The sequence below is a fragment of the Protopterus annectens genome, chromosome 5.part0 (assembly GCF_019279795.1).
Source record: "Protopterus annectens isolate FY-2018-M chromosome 5.part0, PAN1.0, whole genome shotgun sequence".
NCBI classification, from domain to species: Eukaryota; Metazoa; Chordata; order Ceratodontiformes; family Protopteridae; genus Protopterus; species Protopterus annectens.
This window is the reverse complement of record NC_056735.1, coordinates 800,351,308-800,373,558: the sequence shown is the minus strand read 5'-3', so window position 1 is coordinate 800,373,558 and position 22,251 is coordinate 800,351,308. Positions and strand designations below refer to the sequence as shown.

General features: G+C 38.4%; 1 long non-coding RNA gene across 2 annotated transcripts; it reads left to right on the top strand.

Moving 5' to 3' along the window:
• The first annotated feature begins 3,558 nt into the window (after window positions 1-3,558).
• LOC122802835 lies at window positions 3,559-22,000 on the top strand. 2 transcript variants are annotated; one of them, XR_006364991.1, is made up of 4 exons: window positions 3,559-3,573; window positions 10,671-10,790; window positions 18,499-18,622; window positions 21,604-22,000. It is a non-coding gene; the product is annotated as an uncharacterized LOC122802835 (long non-coding RNA). The 2 variants fall into 2 exon arrangements; XR_006364992.1 differs by lacking the exon at window positions 3,559-3,573 and adding an exon at window positions 4,540-4,554.
• Window positions 22,001-22,251: the final 251 nt, after the last annotated feature.

Here is a 22,251-nt window from a genome sequence, read left to right as displayed (position 1 = left end):
GCAGCTTCTCAATCACCTCCTCACACACCACTTACTTACCCCTGACCCAACATGGATTTCTTCCTCATCACCGCACCACCACCACTACCCTCCTCTCCTTCCCTCATATCATTCCAGAGGCCCTAGACAACAATAAACTCATTTCCTGTCTCTTCCTAGATCTCTCCAAAGCCTTTGATACTGTTTCTCATCCTCTACTACTATCCAAACTCACAAATCTCCACCTATCCCCCTCCTCACTTGCCTGGTTTAATAGTTACCTATCTGGCAGGGAACAATCTGTCAAATGGCTCTCATCCTCCTCACATTTCCTTCCCATCTCTACTGGTGTTCCCCAGGGCTCCATCTTGGGACCCCTTTTGTTTAACATCTTCACCAATGATCTTTACACCTCATGCAAAAAATCTTTCCTTATTCAGTATGCCGACGACTCTACACTTAAATCCATCTCAAACAACATTCCTGAACTACACTCCTTGACCCAACAAGCCCTACTATCCACTTTACAATGGCTCTCTCACAACCTACTGATCCTAAATCCCAAAAAGACCAAACTCCTACTTTTCCTTCCCCTTTTTCTTTCTCATCACAAAACCTCCTTTTTTATTAAATCTTCTAACAATACAACTATCCAATCTGACACACACAAAACTTCAAGGGGTCATTATCGATGATGAACTAAAGTTCAACCTACACATACTCCAGTGTATAAAAAAAAAAAAACAGAAACTAGGTCTGCTATATCAGAACAAAAAATTCCTTACCCCTGACTCTAGACTTACCCTGGGCCAGGCAATCCTCCTCCCCTCCCTCTTATACGCTGCCCCAGTTCTTACCAAAATCCAGGCCTCCACTTTAAACAAACTGCAACAGACTTACCATAAAATAGCCAGATTCATTACTAACTCCCCATACAACTCACTCCACTGCATTTCTTTAAACTCTCTTCAATGGCTTGAACTTCCCCAATTTCTGCTATCTTATCAATTTCATATGCTACACTCTATTCTTTATAAAACCTCCTTCTGTCCATCTCTATCTTAATTAGTCTCCATCTACATCCCATCCCGGACCCTCTGTACTTCTAACCAACAATTACTTGATGTCTACCACCCAAAAAGGTTAGTAGGCAAACTACTCTACAAACATTCCCTTGCCCATGCTTGGAACAAACTTCCCCTTGACATATGTTCAATCTCACACCTCACACTTTAAAAATAAACTAAAAGCTTATTTTCTCAATTCCAGGACCTGCCCTTGCCAGGACCCCACCTAGTCTTCCTTCCCTTTATATACCCTCAAAAGGACCATACTTAGTATGTCATTACACCTCTCTCTCCAATGTGTCTAGTTTTATACAAACAAAAAATTTTATTGTTGACCTATCGAACTATATCAATGTAAAATTATGTTAGTAAGCTTCTTTTTAATGCAACTTTAACTTTATGCATGTAACCCAACATATGTGACTCTTTTTGCTATAACTGCTATTATATCAATATTGTTTAAAATTGTACTTGTTTAAAAATGTACTACTGGAGCTTTTCTCCTTGGGTCTCCACTGAAAATCGGCCACAAGCCCAGTTGGACAAACCCAGTTAACAAATGTCAATAAATAAATAAAAATAAATAAATAGTTGTACGTTTAATGCAATTTTTATCTTTGGACATACTGCACTTGGTGATCACATACCCTCTTATAATTATTGCTTGCAAATATACAACACTGTCTTACCTTTCTGTGTTTCTTGGTCATTCCTCAATTATCTGACCAGTGTTCTCAGACATGCAGTGTGTAAGCATTCAACATCATTGCACTTACAATGTGAGATGATATTAACTGGGAATAATATGATACGCAGTTGCCAACTAATGAAGGCCAGGTTGGATGATACAAACAAGCAAAGACTGTTCTTTTGGCGATGAGGGAGCAAAGGTGTGTTACTGCTATGGCACAAACAAAAATATGCTGCTCTTGCTACTCTGCTTGTTTTGCATCCTGCCTATTCAATCTTGTGATGGTTGTGAAGTCAGAAACTACAATGTGTATCATTACTTTCTAACTTCTTTCTGTAATGATTTCCCAGTACAAATAACGGTGAATAGGAAGAAGGTTTTAGGGCCCTAGGTGGTGAGCGAGTGTGCTATGGGTTGTCTCCTAGCGAATGCAAGGACATACTGAACACACCTATGTCTGCCTACAACCACAGCAGCTGGTAGTTACCCCTTTGACTTGTCATTGGCCTGTGGGTGTGGTGACTTTGACATTGATGGGGGGATGTGAGCCCCTTCTCCTTGTTAATCCTGCTGTAGCTGTTTCCACAGGATTATGTTGTGTAGCATGGCTCATACTGTGAGTATTGTGGCACATATCTGTAGATTGTATTGCAGGGCTCACCCAGATGTATGTAGGCACTGGAACCATGACTGCAGTAGCCCCAAAATACACTGTATGATAATTCAGGATAGACTGTGTGCGTGTGTGTGTGTGTGTGTGTGTGTGTGTGTGTGTGTGTGTGTGTGTGTGTGTGTGTGTGTGCGTGTGCATTTCTGATGGGTTTCATTAGCCATGATTCTAGTGCATAGCATCCACCAGTAAATGACTCTGTGGAATATCCCCCATAGCAAACATATAGTCCAGTTGAGAGGTGTGCCAGATATGGGAGTCGTGTTAAATGCCAGGGTTGCCAGCACACACTTTCAAGACAATTTCCTTGCCATTACACATGACTTGGCAGTTGATCAGGTGGTAGCCATTAGAGTTAATGTAGACCCTACCCTGTTCCCCAGGTGTTGTCTTCCTGCTTACATGACTGCAATGTATGGCACACATTACTTCAGGGTAGTGCGCTACATGGTAGACCTGTTACATATTTGTGGTCTTCTCCTCATAAGTAATGGAAACATATATGTGCTCACTGGCATGCTGGAGCATAACAGACAGGAAATGCTGGATGATCCCCGATGCTGATGCCTATCACACACCCAGCATGTCCTCTGTTATTCTGTGAAAGGTAATTGCAGTTAAGATTCTAAGTGCAACACATACCATAGCTTCCACTGGGATGGGTTTCCTGCATTTGGCTTTGGCTCCGTGTCAAGGCTGCCAGAGGTTGCACAATTCCTGTAGTGTGTTCCTGGCCTGAAATTCTTCTTCTTTTCTGCCTAGCCCTATTGGCAGCATCATTGGTTTCAACCGAGCTGCTAGCACACACAAATGGATTAAAGCAGAAGCAGCTCCTAACATTCTGTCTGTGTTTACTTTCTGTGTATGTACTCTATTACATTTGAAATATGCATAAAAAAACAACATGGAGTGTACATGTATGCTTTATATCTTGTTGAATAGCTCCAAAAGATCGGTTGATTAGCATGCAATTCACCTGCTTATACTGTAATTCACATCTCTGAAGCACAAAGACTGATGCAATCCATTACTAATGTACTCCATTATAAAAAGGCAAATATGTAGCTAGCTAGACTGATGTTGAGGAGAGTTAGTACATTGTTTAACTCACTAAGACATTTTTTCTTTACAGTATATCTCTACAGAGAATTATTGAACTCTAGCAGGTATGTTCCCATTTTGTTACCTATATAATGCATATACTGTAATGTAGTTAATAATAATGTGAAGTGAAGGCTTTTACACTTTATTCTGTATGCATTTGGTTAAAAGTGCAATGATGGCATGGCCTTGTTTGTCAAGCCATTTCAGAGGTACACATGACTGGCAATACATGAAAAGAGAATGCTGTGTGATATCTATGTACAAATGTTTCATGGACAGGTCCTTTGATAGCACTTTCAAAGATTTTTTTAGCACAATGAGACATTAGCCGGTTATTTTGTTGTTGGTGGGGGGCAAAGAATGAGTTACTGTTATGGCACAAATTCTAATGGACTGTCATTTTGGGTGGGTGAGCATAGCCGATATGGCACAAACAAGGATGTATTTCGCTTGTTACTCTCCTTGCTTTGTATCCTCCCTCTTATTAGTTTTTGACATATGCAGACTGTTTCATGTTTCTCTAGGAGTTAATACTGAAAGCTTTCCTTTACTGCTTTATTTGTGAACAGTTAATTTGTAGTTATGTGATCCTTATATATATATATATATATTATCATTCTTTTGTCTTTTTGGATACAATGTCTGTTCAGCATAGATCACGGTTTACTGATTCTGAAAATTACATCATCATTCAGGCATTACACCAAAATGCTGCAATACTGCTCTAAAGGGGTTGGGCCAATATGGCAGAGAGGATTGCTCTGTGGAATAAAATTGTGGCAAACATTAATTCTGTAGGGCAACATAGTTGCACTTATGAGCAAGTGCATGACAGAGCCATGGATATGATCACCACTGCATTAAGGCGTGGAGCTGCAGTGACATGAGATCAACATGTCACCAGGAGAGAGACTGCTGCAGTCTCACCACCACTGAAGAATTCCTGGCAAACTTTTCCATTCAGGACAGCTCCCAGCAAAGCATACCACAATACATGCTGGACATGGGCACCACTCCTTCTGTGTCACAAGAAGAGCTTTTAGGTAGGCTTTGTTAGATGATCATTAGAAAAATGTAGTACGGAAAAATAATTTCAATACATTTTATGTTTGTGTCAGTTCTGAGACATGCAGTGTGTAAGCATTCAACATCATTGCACTTACAATTTGAGAGGATATTAACTGGAATAATATGATACGCAGTTGCCAACTAATGAAGGCCAGGTTGGATGGTTGGGGAACTGAAGATTGCTACAGTTATAAGTTTTTTTAAGCTGACAGCCATGTTCTTGTTGACATTTGAGTTCCTGCAGATATAGAGGAGTAAATGTATTACCCCCTGATTTACTGTTAAATGTGATGAGGTTGCCATTACCTCTTGCTTTACTTATTTCAATACCGTCAGGGATACAGAGATGTATGCCTCCTGCAGATCATAAGCCAAATACATTTATGTCAGTACTGTAGATAAATTTCAAGAACTATCATAATGTGTCATCTTAGGCCTGTTGTATGTATTGCTGTACTGTCTGTAATAGTGACAGCAGTGTTAATTGTTTACCATATATTGCAGCATAGTAGTGCAGCGTTTCTTCCTTTTTATCACAGGTGATCATGGAAATGGTACTGTGGCCCCTGTGCCACCTTATGTCAGTGTCTCATCAGACTCTGATGATGATGGCAAAAGTGAGCACAGCTAGGGGGTAAAGATGTTGAATTTGACACAGAGTTTGACATCTGGCAACTCCCTTCATTTTCCTTGTACAGAGCCAGTATGCCTACTCATACCCAGTTCACTGAGGCCACAGATACTGGATATGTGGAGGGGGTGGACATTGACCAGGGAAGTATGGCTACCACAGCTTCAGTGCCTGTTGACTCTGGCTGTAGTCAAAGTGTTGGCGAGGTTCCACACAGGAAGGCTGATAGGGGTGCTCTGAGTGGGCCTGCTGTCCCTCCTTCACCTGGTGTATGTCCACACTGTAGTTAAATCTCATCAGAATGGTAATACAGTATAATGGTCATTTTTGCATATACATCACCATAGGTTCATAAGTTTATAGGTTCATAGCATGCTACTAGCCTGTTGACTTGATAGTGTTTAGAAGCCTAGCCATTACATCACAATATAATATTCCATAACAGATATTGTGCATGCCCAAGACTTGTCTAGCAAGGACAACCCATGTCTAGATATTAACAGTTTCCCATTGAGTCATCCAGGCTGTGCTTAAACAGGGTCAAGGATGTACTCTGCTTGATATGGTTTTGAAGCCTTTTATAGAGAAGTGGCAACCTATGAGAGATGTATCTGTCTCTCCAGAATATCCTATTTATGTCACAGTCTACATTAAGGTCCCTGGAACAGGTGACTCTAGTCCCATGTGACTTACATAGGTGCAGCATTTTCATCACATGTGCGTAAGAGAAGGCATACATAAGTTGCCTCAAAGCAGTCTATATGATACTGAGTACAGTGATAGCTGCTTCAGTGTGTCCATATAAGACACGTGTTGGAGACTCTGATTTTTACTAGTTAAAAATCTCTGAGGTCTGTCAAGTTGCTGCATGTGTCAGGTACAGTACATACCAAACAAAGCATTATATTCAATAATAGGCCTGATGAGGGATGAGTACAAGGGATTTATAACCTGTTTTGACATTGATGCAATGCCTTTGCTAATCAGATGTGAGATGTAGAATACCTTCCTGAACACAGTAGACACATGCTGCAGTCAACTTGTGTTCCCAGGTCTATCAATACAGAATTGGTGATTACTTTTTTATTTATTTAACATTTGTTGACCGGGAATGTCCGACTAGACTCCACAGAGCCTGTTTTCAGTGGAGGCCCGGGGAGAAATGATCCAGATGCATGTCTTTGGAATGTGGGAGAAAAACAGAGCACCCAGAGGAAACCCACACGAACAGAGGGAGAACATGCAAACTCCACACAGAAGGAACCCCAGCCGAGAATCGAACCAGAGAACCTCTTGCTGTGAGGTGATAATGTTAACCGCTGCACCACTGCACCACCCATAGGTGATTAGGGTATTCATGGTTATTTTATAATAAGCAGAAACATGGTTACTACTAAAAGGAATGATGATGCATTTTTTTTGCATTTAGTTTAAGAGCATGGCTTTGTCAACAGTCATTAGTCTGTGCAAGCTGCTTTTGAGCAGTGCTGACATAGTTAGGGGATTCAATGATAACACCTAAGTTGCAGTCACCCACAAACTTGGTTAGCCACAGACCTTTCATTTTGGTCTGGACTTTTGAGAATTATATAGCAAAAGAGTGGGCACAGCACTGACTCTTGTTGGACCCCACAGGTAACAGGTCTGCTGCTAGAGGTGAAATCTCCAATTTTGAATGAATGCTGTTGGCCCTGTGAGCCAGTTTGCAACCCACCTGACAACATAGGAGTTGATATTCACCTAGGTTAGTTTCTCACTGAGGCACAAATGTGGGATTGTGTTAAAGGTCTTGGCCAATTCAAGATAGGATATGGCACAGCTGTGCCTCTGTCTATGTCTCTGGTCATATCCTTGAATTCCACCAGGTTTAGCAGGTACAACTTACCCTTGAAAACCAAACTGGAACAGATCTAGTGTTTGGAGGTCACCTGTGTGCTTGTGTTTGGCATACATGAGAATTCATTCCATTGCCTTACAGATGAGGGTGGTTAAACTTAGCGGTCTATAATTATGTTTATGTTGCTGATCAACCATTGTGTATGGGGAAAATAGTCATTGTTTTCCAGTCGGAGTGGATAAAGGCAGCACTCAGACTGTGGTTGAATAGGGTGACTAGTGGTGTAGCCCACTGTTTAACAACATTAAGAATGCAGCCAGGAATGCCATCTGGTTCCATGGAGGCTGTGTTCCTAGTCTTAGAGAGACCAATGATTACTTGCTTTTTGTAGATGCAGGTTAGACATGATGCTGAGGACATGGTCTGTGGTAAGCTTGGAGGTGGGAGGCATGTGAATTTTTATCCAACCCTGTCTGCTAGCAGGTTTGCAATTTACACTGGGTCAATGTGTGCATTAGAATTCACAATTAGTTCAGCACACCTCTGAGTTCGATATTTTAGCCTGCAGATGTAGCAGAAGAAAGCCTTATGGTTATGATTTCTAAATGTTTTACACAGTTGCTCTATGATGATTTTACAACATGTTTTATTTGCTTGTTTAGGCTGAGGAGGGTAGTCTTCCAGTTCTGGTTTCTCACTTTTGTATTTGTAGACAGTAGCTTCTTTTGCTTACTGTATAATCTAGTAATAACAGACGTTCACCAGAATTGTTTGTAGTTTCTTAAGGATCTTTATTTGAGCCTGTCAGGCATGGCTGTGTCTATACATTTGTGTAGATGTTTATACAGGGCATCAGGGTATACCTTACTATATCTGTCAATGTCCTATGTGGAAACCGGAGCTTGGAAGTAGATTATACCATCCTTTAGTAGGGTGTAGTTGCCTTGGATGGAGTTTTTTAACATGACTTCTCCTTTTGTTAGCTCTGTAGCTATTGCTATTTCAAAAAGGACTGCTTTATGGTTTGATTTAAACAGTGCAGACCCTACAGATGAGGCATTGCATTGGTCAATCATATTGGTGCTGACCAGGTCTAGAATATTAGAGACCCTTGTGGGGTGGTGCACTATTTGTTCCATGGTATATGAGTTAACAAAGTCCAGGAACTATTGTGCAAGTGAGATTGACCTCCATTATGTTTCCCAGTCAGTGGAGAGACAGTTGAAATCACCCCTGACTAGGTTGTTTTGTTCTACTTTAATTGTTCCAAGTAGTTATAAATAGGCTGTGTGGCCTTTCATGTTCATGGAAGGGGACCTATAACTGGCAATAATATGAAGGGGTTTCTTAGCCATAGTAAATTGGACTTGCATTAACTCCATACATTTATCTTGTCTAACCAGTCTAGAGGTATAATTATATTCAATGAACATAGGTACACTGCCACACTACAGGTTGTATTCAGAAAGTTTTTGAATACACATTCAATGCGAACATGGAGTCTACACACTTGCTTTAGAGGTTGTTGAGTTGCTTCACCATGTTGGTTTGCTTCATTAGCATAAAATCCAGCTACTTATGCTGTAATTTGCATGCCATGAAAATGTCCATGTTTTTATGGCCATGCACGCATAGTGCAGTGAGACACACATGGTAAAAATTATTCTGTAGGCTTTATTGAATTCCCTTGAGCTTCTTAACACCTACTGTATAAAATTATCCCAAATCTGTCTGCTTGTCCAGCACTCAATAACATTCTACATAACTATGTCTCTAGCCGGTTATTACAATCTAGTTCCCAAAAACTCTGTCTGTAGAGACAGATCTATCAAATCTGTTGGGCATTGTCTGTACTTGTACCGTGTTGCTAAAGCCTTGAACTCCTTATCTCTATCCATCAGGTCAGTACCCTCCCATCCTACAAAACCATTTTAAAAGACTTCCAAGCCAAAATCTAGTATTGTTCTTGATCAACACCTGAATCAAGTATATCCGTAAATGTAAAGAAATACCTGTTCATACCTCACATCTCCTTACTCTCCCCTCTTCAGTCACTTCCTTATGTCTGCCGTTTCTCTCTCCTGGCTTTCTCTCAAAATATTCCACAAGTCTGCTTTTTTCTCACTTCATATTCCACTTCCTATTTGTATTATATGGACTTCCCTTTAATTTCTATATAAAATGGCTAAAATTTATCAAACTATTAAATCATAGTCATATAAGTTGTATCTATTCTTAACCAATGTTTTCACATTATGCCTAATGTGGCATAATTACTTGAACCGTATTTGCTTTTTGTATCATTTTTAAGGACTGTTAACTTATTGTTCTTAAAATGTTGTGTAATGCTTTGGAGCTTTTCTCCCTGGGCCTTCACTGAAAATGGGCTCCTACCAAGTTGTGCTTTCCTGTTAGCCAAATGTCAATAAACAAATAATAATGTAATCTGCTCTATAATCCTAACAATTATATAGTCATGGTTGCAATATGTGTTTCTGTTTCTTTATCAGAATTTTATTATTTAGTTTCATATTGCTATGTACATATCTCTTGATGACAACAAATTTATTATATAGGTCATGTTCACTGATCATGCAGTGATTCCATATTACAATTTATCTTGATATGTCATTTTATTAAGGATTTAGCTTACTCTGTAATGCATGATATCTAATTCTTTCACAGTAAAATACAGTTTTTTTTTAACATTGTGTGTTTCCTGTGTTGCAGTCATGTTTTACGATGCTGTATATTTTGCTTCCTTCTCTGCTGATGTTCTTGTACTTAATTTCTCAAAGTTGTAACATTTAGAATGGAGTTTTTCTTTTTTTTTTTTACATAATTGAAAATGTGACTTCCCAGATGTTTACTGATAGTCAGTACAAGAATGAATTATTACAATTAGTACTTCGATACAGTCTAGAAAAAATCAAACTAGATTTCTGAGAAAACAGCAAAAAAAAAAAAAATAAATAGTCTATGGCATTTTAAAAATACTGCATTGACATAAGTACTTCTAATGGATTCAGATGAGTTGACTGGAAATTGTTTTCACTGAAAGAGTAGTGAAATACCTACAGGATGTTCCTGTAACTGATGTGGGGGACTGGATTCCATAAAAACTAAGATTAACACATGGAAAAACATGAAAGATAGCAAGGACAGACAAAGAACACAATTGTAGATTTTTAACATTTCTGGTAAAAGTGCAGGTAGAAAAAGATCAGATTGCACAATATAATTCTACTTTCTGCTGAGTCTATGTTACTAGGTAAATATATAACGCACCACTGAAAGACTTTGATTGATCATGCCTGGAATGAATAGTTCAAGCATAGCAATAATGATTGTACCATCTATAACAAAAACACCACAGAATGCCTTTTGTTACTATTTGCAGACTGCATACTAGTTACTAAATGCCTGGTTCATATTAAATGATTAGCATGATTGCTGGTAAAAGAGGAACAAGATAAATTTTTATCACAACTGACAAAAGAAACATTGCTACAACAGACGTTAAACCTCAGGATAAACGTCAGTTGTACAGGCTATGTAGTCATCATGTCATTTCCTTATCCATATCTTATCTTACCTTATCCATATCTACAATCTCTCTTCAGTGACAATAAATACAAACTCTGCTTGAAAGCCAGAATTGAGATATTCCTGAACATTGAAGTCTGCCATGAATCGTTGGGCATTTACTCTCCTTCTCCTTGTTGTAGTAGCAGGAGTTATTGGTAAGTAATAAATTATTACTAATCAGAAAACAATTTATGAATAAATATGTAAAGTAAAAATATAAATGTTTTAATCGTTTTGAAATCTCTTACTTTACTGACAATTATAAAGACTGCATTTCATTTCTTTAAAACACAGAAACACATTAATTTGCTATGAACAACAAGGTTATAGCAGGAATAATTGATATTATTACTGCAAAAATTGGATGCTTAGGATAAATAATAAGTTAATGATTTCATTTATTATTTAGCATGTGGTAGTGATAAAATGTCACCCACCTATAGTATTCAGTTGTGCAGTTGTATTTTTCCCTTTCTTTCAATACACAGAGTTTCTTGGACTGCATTCATTCATGTTGCACATGTATGTATGTTTGCATAACGCACATTTTTTTCTTATGTGCATGTACTACACATCTACACCTGCCTGCACACATTGCCTTTGGGAAGTTCATTGCATATGAACTAACCTATTCTATGACGTTTTTCAGTATATATGTTTGCATTCTTATTCTGTCATTGTTGCAATGATGTTGTGTGTACTGTTTAAAGAACATGTGCAACTATTATTTGCACATATCTGCAACCTTGTTCTTTCTTTTTAGATGACAGAATGGTTTTGCACTCTTCAAATCCAATTCACAGGATATTATGTTGTTTCAGTTTCCTTCTTGCAAACTTAATTTTTCTCCAGACGTATGAGGGTGATACTTCCTGTCTTTACATCATCTTGTTTGTCACTTTGATATTGCATTGTTGGATCTTTCCTGAACTTCCTGTACTGTGTAGGTTGAATATCATGTCAGTGTTGCACACTGGTTGAGTGCTGAGTCTGTCCATTTATTAATGGAACATGTTTGCATTACAATGCATTTTCTGGGCAAAATCAACAATAAACTATGAAACATAGATATCTAGCATTACTGACCAAATGTAATCCTCATTGATTTGCTATTATGAGAGGGGAGATTTTGGGTGGATTACTGAGGAGTTAGTGACAGCTGTGTTCAGCTGATTTGATAAAATTACTGAAAAGCACAGGATATGCAGGCATATTCAACAAATTTTCATCACTCTGCATTTCTTCTTGAAAAGCATTTATAGTTTGAATTGGTTCCACCATTGGAAAGTCCACCCAATAAGAAAGACAACATATCTCATAAGTTTTAACTCCTCTTCATCTCAAAGAACTTTAGTATTTTGACTTGCAGCTCAGGATTAACATGCCCCTTAAGGGCAGTAAATCCTACTATCAGTTCACAAGTTCCTAAACATTCATCTCCCCAACAAACAAACATACTTTAGCCTATGCAATAAGCTATGAATATGGGAAGGAAAGTGGAAGGAAAAAAAAACATAAAGCAAGATGCTAATAATGCAGTTCTAAAACAATTGTCAGAATAATTTATAAGATCACCTCATTTAACCGAAGGTGTCTAACAGTGATTATACAATGACCCCCTATTAACATTTGAAAATTTGCATGCTGATTGGCCAGCCCAACCAGTGTGCCTGTTGTAAATCCCACAATACACCAATGGAAAAAGGTCCGGTCACCCGGACTTTTTTCTGTTGGTATAAAGTGCCCCAAAACCTTTTTTTTTTTTTTTACAATTAAGGAAAAAAAAAACAGAGCAACAGAGACTTTCTTTTCTCCATTGCTTCTGCTTCAAAGCATTGATGTCCTGGGTATGCATGGGAGTACAAGTCTCATACTCATGTGCAGTACATCAAAACGAAGAAGCAGTATACCACAACTGGCGGAAGAACAGTAATCCACCATTATACAAAGACATTATTTAAGAATAGTAAGTATTTTTTTCTTAAATAATGTCATTGTATAATAGCAATAACCAACTCCGTGGTTCTGGTATATTGAAGATTTACCCACGGTTGCCTTTGTTTAATCACTCGAGCTTTGCCCTTGTGATTAAACCACACCAACCCTGAGTAAATCTTCAATATACCACACACGTCATCGGTTATTGCTTACATCTTTGTGTCACATCCTTCTGAGTGCTGTAGTGCTCCATGAGTGGTATAGCCTGTATCAGCTTCTTGCCACAAATGTAGAAAGTATTTGCTCCAGTTCAATAGAAAAAAGAGACTTTGTTCCTTTCTTTTATTTTTCATGAAACCTGGGAGCAGTAGTCCTCCATGTGTGGTATAAATGGTAGTAACTGATTTCTACAAATGTAGTTTCTTTTTTTTCTGTTCATGCTCAGAGCAAAGCTTTTTTTTTCAGTTTGTTGCAAGGTTAGGAGAAAGCTCTTCTGAATCCTAGGTTGGAAACTGAACACAGGGTCTTCTGTTTTCCACATGGTTGCCACTGCCTGTGCTGTAAGAAAGAGAATCTTAATATTTAGGTACTTAGCTTACATTAAGAGCAATTATTTCTCCTTTTAGTTTGGAAGCAGCCAATATACTCTATTTAGATGTATGTTTGCTAAAAGTCACCATTTGCTAGCTTCCTAGTTAAAAAGAAAAATAACTCCTCCTAAATAAGTTTTGCACCTAACTGCCCTTTTTAGATCAGAGGCAGAGACAGATGCTCAATATGAGGGAGATTCTAGTATCACTTCCTGGAGAAGGTCATGCTTCACTTGATAAAACTATGTTAGACTGGCAGATTATACTGCAGTTATATGTGCTTAAAAAGTTTTTGAACATTAGTTATTTTAACTTATTTTAAAACAAGATATAATAATAAATTCTCAATGACATGCAAAGTTTGTAAAATAGTACTGACATTCGAACAGCGATGTCAATATGAATTTCTGATAATATTTTTTGCATACAAATACTGCTGTAATCAATATTCCTTTAAAAGTAGTGCTGATGATGAGGATGCGGTTATACTAGCTGTCATCCAAGAGTTCCTATTTCTAAACTTGAAACCTCAGGTATATATTAGTTTCCTCTTCCCCTGGAGATATAATGAGGTATGTATAGTTTTTGTGATATTATCTTGTAGTTTTTATCTAATTTTCAGTTTTAAGTTTAGTTACACATTATTGGCTAATCCAGTCTTCAGACTTCCATGCATTCTGAGGTCCTTTTAATTGAACACAAATGTAAAGGCTCCTTATGTTTCAGTGTCACACAAGCACATCAAATACAGCACAAAGTCCATAACTTTTATTTGTGTCTGATTTAGTCTGATGTCACTGAATCTTGCCTTTCATCTGTCTATGATTTTTGCAAAACTCCCCTGATTTTGACTCGTATTTTTACCCTGTCTAATGCTGGTAAAACTTTGTATTTTCCAGTAAATCACTGAGGGTTAGAGATGGACATTAATATTAGATATTACAGTTTCATAATTAATAGCTCAATTTGCCTGGAAAGTCATGCTAATCCAAAACCTGTTCCATTCATCAATGGACATACTACACTCTGCCCATGTGCAGCATTAACATGATATTAACTTACAAAAAAAAAAAAACAGAGGAAAGAGATCTAGCCTACTAATGTAGAGAAAGATCCAACTTTGCAACATCAAAGTGACAAGAGTGACGATGAAAAGAAAAGAAGTACAAGAACCAAAGTTTGTGAGCTGAAACAGCAGTAAAATGAAACCACAAAATATCCAGTAAATTGGATTTGCAGAGTAGCAAGACACTCATCTGAAAAGGAAGAGGAAGACTACAGTCATCTGCCAAAAATGGCTGAATGCAATCTTTAATTCTCTGTGCTAACTACCATAAATCTCTAGTGTTTGGTCAGACACCACAGTAAGCTTTGTAATATTAGTGAATAAGACACTATACATAAGATGAAGGACTCCAAAATGTGATGTCATGTATAAAGTTTATTATGCAGAATATTATACACAGTACAACTAGTTACTGAACAGGATCTGCCACATAAGACATGCACTCAAGTCACTCCACAACAAGTACAAATACAACTCTGTCATTGTCCATGCTGGAGTGAATGATTTGAGATGTACCTCCCTGGACTACATGAAAAGAGACATGGAAGAGCTTTTGGATCATGTGACCAGGGCAGGTATGACCCTAGCCCTGAGTAGCATCCTGCCTTCGCCCAGAATGATAACACAGTATAAGGACAAAATGATTGATTTCATCAATTGGCTAAACTTCTGGTGTCATTCAAAAGGGATCCAGTATTTGTCTGCCTGGGAAGACATGATCGACAAACCACGATGCTTTGCCAGAAATGGTCTGCACCTGTCACCCTTGGCATTCAGGTTACCGGCTAAAGCTCTTGCCACCCCTATAGTGCCTTTTCTAGGCAAGGTTCAAAGGATAAAACCACCACTGTAACAGATACAAGCATGCAAAATCTGAAGGTAATGCTACTCAATGCTAGAAGTCTAAACCTCAAAATGCACTCTCTCAAGGCACTCCTAAAAATGGAGAACATCGATATCTGTGCAGTAACTGAGACCAGGTTCAAGGCTCCAGAGAGCACCCCTGCAATACCAGGCTACAATTCTTACCACACTTTTCGGCCACAAAACCAAGACCAAAACACTAAAGGTGGAGGAGTGTCCATATTCACCAAGGATATTCACACCACCAGGCTAGTTGCCCAACACAATGCATCTGAAATTCTCCAGGTGCAACTAACACTAGGTAAGACTGCAATCCAAATTGTAACTTGCTAGAGATCCCCCACCATGCCCCAAGATTCTCACTACACTTTTCTAAACATACTGGAAAATATTAAGATACAACCAAACACCCTAATACTGGGTGATTTCAACTATCCTGCCATTAATTGGGAAAACTACTCGGGTACCAACTCCTTTTCCCAACGGTTCTTGGAATTCATAAATTCCAATGCCCTAGATCAACTAATCCATTGTCCCACCAGGGGCTCCAATATCCTAGATCTGGTCATTACCAACATGGGAGACAGATGCTCCACACCAGTGGTCACCCCCTCACTGGTCAGGTCTGACCATAAGCAAATCACCCTTGATATCCACATCCCACCCCCACCCCCTGTAAGGAAACCTCCTTAAAAAACTTCTCCAAAGCCAACTTCATGCTACTGAAGTCAGAAGTGAGAAACTTCACAACACCCACGCAGACAGGATCTGGAAGTTTGACTGCAGAATCCTACACTAAGGCAGTGTACGAGCACATCCACTCATGCATGAATCGTGCCATCCCAAATAGAACCAAGACGCTCTTCTCCAAAAAAGGAAGCCAATCAGGTAGTCCCCTGCTATAAACAAACTATACACCAGAAGAAAGAAACTGTTGTAGAAAAGAGGAAAATCCCAGGATGCAAAAAACTCACTCACCAGCCTCAGTAAGAAGCTGAGATCCCTCATAAAATCCTCAAAAGCTAGTTACGAAAATAAAATTGCCAAAGATTCTAAAGACAACCACAAGGCATTCTATAGTTATGTCAAGAATCTAAATGGCAATGCTCAGATCTGCTCTGAGCTACAACAGAATGGCATTAAATATACTGACCCCAAGGATATTGCCAATATCTTGGGCAGATCGATTTAGTGCCAACTTCACCCCCCTCTCACCCCCTAAACGGCCCATCTTGATACCAAAAGATTGCCAAACTTCAATAAGCACGGCCACACAGGTAGAAACCGCATTCTCCAAAGCTAAGAATACAGCATCCATGGGACCAGATGCCATCCCAGGCTGTGTACTACATGAACTGGCACCTCACCTAAGTGTCATGTTTAATCATAGCCTCACCTCAGGCTTTGTGCCCACTGAGTGTCGCACAGCTACAGTTATCCCGCACCACAAGGGAGGATCCACCTTGGATCCCGGGGACTACCATCCCATCAGTCTGACAAGCCTGATCTGCAAGGGCATGGAATGCATTATTATGGAACTTATAAACAAAGACATTGGCAACCTTCAAACACTGGACCCCACCCAGTTTGGGTTTGTGAAGGGCCGTTCTTGTCTCCTAAATCTGATTGACTTCTTTGAATCAGTCTCCAGAGCTGTGGACGAGGGTAAGGTGTTCCATACAGCCTATCTGGACCTTGCCAAGGCCTTCAACACCATCCCCCACTCTCGAATCATAGATAAACTTACTAAGCTGGGCATAAATCCCTACGTCACTCGATGGGTTGCCAACTGGCTTACTTGAAGAACCCAGACTGCAAAAGTAACTGACTCTAAATCCAGCTCCAGACAAATGACAAGTGGAATACCTCAGGGTTCAGTCCTGGGACCACTCTTGTTTGGCATTACTTCTCTGAAGTACAGGCCAACACTAAGGGACTCTGGCTAACAAAGTTTGCATATGACTGCAAACTGGGAGCCATTATTGAATCCCAAAATGATGTGGATATTCTACAAAAGGGCCTTACAGAAACAAATGCCTGGTGCCAGAGCCATGGGCTCAAGCTTAATGCCAAGAAATGTATAGTTATCCCCTTTGGAAAAAGACATGTACCCATGAATTACCACATAGGTGGCAGGACGCTAAACATCGAAAGTGTGACGAGAGACTTAGGGACACAGGTGGTCTCACTTTTGAAAACCACATCGCCACAACAGTCAGGAAATCCTTCTATGTGGCACACCTCATCACTAAGGGGTTTCATCCAGAAAAAAGGAGGTCATTGTCCCACTGTACTCATCCCTCATTAGACCCATTATAGAGTATAATGCCCCGTTTGGTATGTATCTCACAAGACATCTACAACAGCTAGAAAGGCCACAGAAATACCTCATTAAAAGAATCATAGGCCTAAAGCAGATGCCATATGCTGACCGTCTAAAAAAACTCCAGCTATACTCTGTGGCATATCGTCTACTCAGAAGCGATCTCTGCTTAACATACAAGGCCATGTCAAACTCTGAGCTGTTGGACATGCTCCATTTAAAGAAATCCCAATCCCTCAGAGCCACACGCTCCAGGGATCTAAACCTTATCATCACAATGAACAAAACATGCTGGAGGGATAGGTTCCTGACCCAGAGACTCCCCATACTCTGGAATAGACTGCGCATACATGTCAAGCAGAGCACCTCATTGGCCCTCTTCAAAAGGAACCTTGATGATTGGAGGGGAGATAGGAAATTCACCCCGGGGATCATGTCAGTTGCCCTGCTAGACAGGGGCCCAGAGAAGTAAATATTGTGGGATGAAATATTCAGGGAATTGTTATAGTTAGGCTTGCATAGGCCTTAGAGCCGATAGCCTAGTACCAACCTATGAACCTATGAATATATACTCTAGGATACTGTGACCTTTGTTAGATGAAATCCTTGCCTAGACTTCTCCTTTCTATCACTGGCAGTTAGTACAGAGGATTACATCTACAAACTATTAATAATCTGCTTCCAGCACTCCAGGGTTTGATTCCGTTCTTTTCCATTTGCTTACTATGCAATTCTGGGTTGGGGATTGGCATTATGGTCAGGTTGCTTACTTCACAGACATGAGTTACAAGTCTGATTCCTACCTTTGAAAAGAAAAAAATGACAGCTTAAAATGGCTTACTGGAGCAGCTAGTCTACTATTTACCTATGGACCTAAATCAATTAATGAGACAATGGTCATGGAATATGACATTCAGTCCCATATTTTTCTGTGTGCTACACTGGTTAAAAATTCAAATAAGCTATGAAAATACACATATTTGTGTTTGTAGTGCATGGATTTGTTGTTAGCAATTAGAGACATGTTAAGACATTAAATGTTGACCATTGTTCAAATACAATTTATATATTTTTATTTTAAGGTGAAAAAGATGGAACAGAAGAAGAAATCATAAAATGTGGCGGAGGAAAAGGGCAATGCTACCCACTTCAATGCCCTCCACCAACAAGACCAATTCCAGGAAGTTGTATTATTCCATTTAAATGGTACAAACAAGAAGTAAAAGATAAAATTGAGATTGAGAAATTTAAAAAAATATAGTAAAAGCTAGATAAATAATGTGCATATTAGCAGCTAAATCATATTACTTTGCTTTACATACTTGCTAGAGTAGATAAAAGGTAAGTTGTTTGTATAATCCATACTATTAGCAACCTAGTTTATTTTATTTACTCCTTACTATTCTCCTCCTCTTTGTCTACCTTCCATCTAAGGCATTTATTAAGGATTCTAAAGTGTTGCAGTCCACTTCTTATACAGTTAACCCATTCCATTTATCTACTTCTCTTTCAGTTCCAAACTGCTTTGCAATGACAGACTTAAACTTTGACTTTTAGTCTGATAAGTGTGACCTAGTTACTTCCATTACCTTTCCTCTTGAGTTGTACACCATGACAATATCATGCTTCCATTTCTTGCTTATCATTAAGTGAGAATTTATTTATCTGCATTAACTGCTATGGGTAGCATTTATTCTCCATTTTCTTTATTATCATGGTAATCCTTATATGTACCTTCTCATCTAGAATGTTTTTTCTATCCCGATAAATCACAAGAAATCAGTACATTATTAAGGTTGAGATGTGAGCAGGGATCTCTAAGGGGGTAAACAGCTTGTTTGCTCATGAAGTCTTTCCTGTAGGGATATAATCCATTATTATATTGCCTACTGATAAAGCCTACCAAGATTATACCTTCTGATTAATTTCTGAGTTTATAAACACACATTCATTTACCTGATTTTCACCTTTAAGTGTCACTTGTGCCAGCTGGTATTCATTTTCAGATGAATATAGCTAGATTGCTAGACAGAAAAACAGGCAGATACACACACACACACACACACACACACACACACACACACACACACACACATGCACGCACGCATGCACGCACGCACTCACACACACAATCACACACACACACACACACACACACACACACACACACACACACACACACACACACACACACATATGTAAAGAAAGACAGAGATAAAAACCCAGTACATACATTTTGTGAGTTCGTATGCACGTGTATATTTGCATGTCTGTTTACATATCTATCTATCTATCTATCTATCTATCTATCTATCTATCTATCTAGCTATCTGTTTATCTATCTATCTATCTATCTATCTATCTATCTATCTATCTATCTATCTATCTATTTAGCTATAGACAGATAGATATACACATTTAAAAGAACCATATCCTTAGAATAGGTGAAGGATTTCCCACATCTCATAATAAATATCAGATGATTTATCTCATGCATAGGGCACTAGTTTCAAAAACAAATCTGTATGTGCATGTTCTTAAAATGAAAATAGCATAAATAGAAGTATGGTATAAAAGACCCAGAGCTAAGCAATATCAGCAGTAGCATGTAACTGCATGTAGCATAACATGTACAATTCTCTACAGTAGAGCAAGGGCATTAAGAGAGAGCAGAGGACTAGATGGCAGAAGAGCATATTTATAAAAAGTGCGAAAATGTTATTTAAAGAAAATAAGAAAAAGGAGAGTCAAACTCAATTGAAATGAAATTCAGTTGGATGACATCAAACATGAGAAAGTAGCTAATGGCTCCACTTTCCTCTGTCAGGTGAAAAGTTGATGAAACTGCAACTGATCCAGTAAAGTTACAGAGCATGTAATTCCACAGTTGCTGCTCACCAATAAAAATTACATTCACAATGTTTTCTAGGAATGTGCCAGCAGAGATTTAACATTCTTGGGCTTTTCAAATTTTTTCCATGGTTACGTGATCATGAAGTTAGTATATTTAAATAAGGGAGTATGAGAGTAAATGCTGTAGGTGGATTGGACACTCTAAATTGGCCCTAGGTGTGAGTGTGTGCATGTGTGTACCTTCCGTGGAAGGTTGGGCACTGGGCTGGCAACTCAACACTGGAAAACTCCACTGCCAATCATGAGCGGACAGGTGATCCGCTGTGGCAACCCCTAACAGCCGAAAGAAGAAGAAGAGTAAAGCATTCACATCTTGGAAGTGTCATGTCTACTAGAGTATTTTATCCAGTATTAGCCTGGAACAGAAATTCCTCCACGAGACAAAGTAGAATGAGATCATAATTAGAAGTGGTTATAACTGAAAAATTATATCACACAGTAATCATGAAAATCTAACATCAAAAGTCTTCATTCTCATAAACTGACCTTGAGCCTGTATAGTAAATACAACCTTTTAACATACTGAGTTCATAAATGATATTATTCTTCTATCATTAGCACAGCAAACTTTACTTTCTGTGTTTGCATGTAGCTCTGTTAAAACTGGTTCCGAGTTAACTTGTTAAAAACATGATTCTCATTTTCTCTTGGTTATTTGATGCATGGCAACAATTTTGCTTCTGCATAGTCATAAAAGATTTGACATTAATTTACTTAGATAACTTAATCTTGTCAGATGAGTATTTTTCAACTGTTCCCATTTGGGACAGATCAGAGAAGTGTTAACTGTGGGCTGACAATAAACTATATTCCACTGTTTGAATCTACTGTGTTCCACGTATACATTTTATATGATTTGACAAAGCACTTAAACAGACCAAAAGTCTTTCTGGTCTCCTGAAATAAAAGATATTTTTATCTAGAAGAGCATTCCCAGTTAAAAATGGAATAATCCAACATGACTTTGCAAAACTATATGTTATTATTCAGCCAAAAGACACATATCTGAGTAACGCTGATACTATGTTAACAGTAGCTTCAGGTTTATGACACATTGCATTACTTTTTTATCAGAAAATCAGTTTGATAAAACAATTTATTATAGAATTTTAATGTAGATTGTATTGTGAAAATCCCATATAAAGAAGACTCATTTTTCATGTACATATATCTACTCCAAAAGTAAATATCTGAAGTGTAACAATGTAAGAGGTGGATCAGGCCACCTTTCTTAACAATTTATCTTACACTTTTATATTTTTTCTTGTTCACAGCTGTGCCTTTTGAACGTGCTTCAATGGATTGAGAATATGCTGACTGAAAAAAACGGATGAAACTGCTTCGCTACAAATTATATGATATTGACGCTTAATGTGTTTTCTGCTGAGATGTGCAATTTTCCTTCTTGCTAAAGAAACACAGCTGAGATACATTTTCTTCTTGTTTTATAAAACCACCCTCACTGAAGGCAAAAATGCACAATGTAAAAACAAATTCAGATCCCATTTTTGTGTGTTTAAGCGTTAATATAAATAACCAAAAGCCACATGTTGTTAACAAGTTTCAATCTGACTCAATCTAAATGGGAAACATTCTGACATCCAAATGTAGTGATCTTTTTTAACTCTTGCTTACAGAACCCTTGCCAATAAAATTGTTCATTTAGCATAATCTGTGTGCCATTGTTTAACAAATTATAAGTACAAATAAACATTTTTATAAAGGTGATGACTAAAGAAATGTTATATGATCCAACTAGTAAAGTTGCAAGCAAAACTCTCCATAAGATTAATATCTGCCTTTTTGTATTACTTGCTCTATCCTTACCTTAATCCTGCATTATTAAGAACCACTGATTTCCAAACATCACTGTTATATTTTAATTGGACAGTAAACTACTCTCAATTCTATTGTATGTCTAT